We start from the raw sequence: 1,200 nt of genomic DNA on the forward strand, positions 1-1,200 counted from the left end.
CTTCCTTTGCCATTGGTTCACCCCCCCCCCCCACTCCCGCAATGGCCACTGCAGCCGGCGCACCACGCTGAGCCAGAAGCCAGGTGCTTCTCCTGGTCTCCCATGCAGGTGCAGGGCCCAAGGACTTGAGCCATCCTCCACTGCCTTCCCAGGCCACAGCAGAGAGTTGGCCTGGAAGAGGGGCAACCAGGACAGAATCCGGTGCCCCGACCGGGACTAGAACTCGGTGTGTCGGTGCTGCAGGCAGAGGATTAGCCTATTGAGCCATGGCGCCGGCCTGGATCAGGCTTCTTGCGACCACTGGGGCTGTGTCTCTCTTCACACACAGCCTTCCTGTCCAAGAGAGATTTCAGGCTGTTGGCGGCCATGTGACCTGCTGGTCTCACCCTGTGTGGTGCTGATTGTTTGCGGCTCTGTTCATTTCACACTAGTCTTATAGCTAAGCTTATCCAAAGCTGTTCCTCCTGATGTTCATGTCCATGTGTCTCCATTCCTTCTGCTCTCCCACGGGTATCACACGGCTTCCCCTAGTCCCCAGCCCAGAACAAGGTGGCTGCTGACGGATTCCAACAGGACGCCTGGAGTTAGTGCGTGAGTCCACAGGCTGTTACAGCGACTCAGGCCACTCTGCTGGCAGCACGCGTGTCACATCCTTGCCACATACCGAGGTCCCAGTTTTCTCTCCTGGAAAACAGAGCTCTGCCCGAGGACACATTTGCTCCAGGGTAGAAGGCAAGAGCCAGCCCCCTGCCCCTCTCTGTGTGGGTGGTCCTGCCACTGTTCACCACGGGGCGATGGGAGCTGGCCTTTCCATCCACCCTGTGCCTCCATGCAACCCTGGTCTCTGTCTCAGAGACAGAGCTGATGGCTGGGTCCGAGGAGGAGTAGGAATTATTCCACCTGCTCTCTGTGCCCTGGCCCTCCACAAAGTGCTTCCCCAACTCATTCAGGAGCCCAATGGCCTCCTGCACATGACCTTGTAAGCAGTGCCAGGGTCCAGATTGAGTGGCTGGGTGTCTGTGTCCAACTTGCATCTGGTTTCACATGAAACCCCTCAGCTAATGTCTCTTTTCAGTGTCATTTATTTGGACTTAGTCTGAGACGACTGCATGTTATTGATTATGTTTTTATAGGCCCCTAACTAGACTACAAACGGTTAGAGGGCAGGATGTGTGTCTTATCCATCTTTGTATTCCCTGG

The sequence above is a fragment of the Lepus europaeus genome, chromosome 19 (genome assembly GCF_033115175.1).
Source record: "Lepus europaeus isolate LE1 chromosome 19, mLepTim1.pri, whole genome shotgun sequence".
Lineage (NCBI taxonomy): Eukaryota > Metazoa > Chordata > Mammalia > Lagomorpha > Leporidae > Lepus > Lepus europaeus.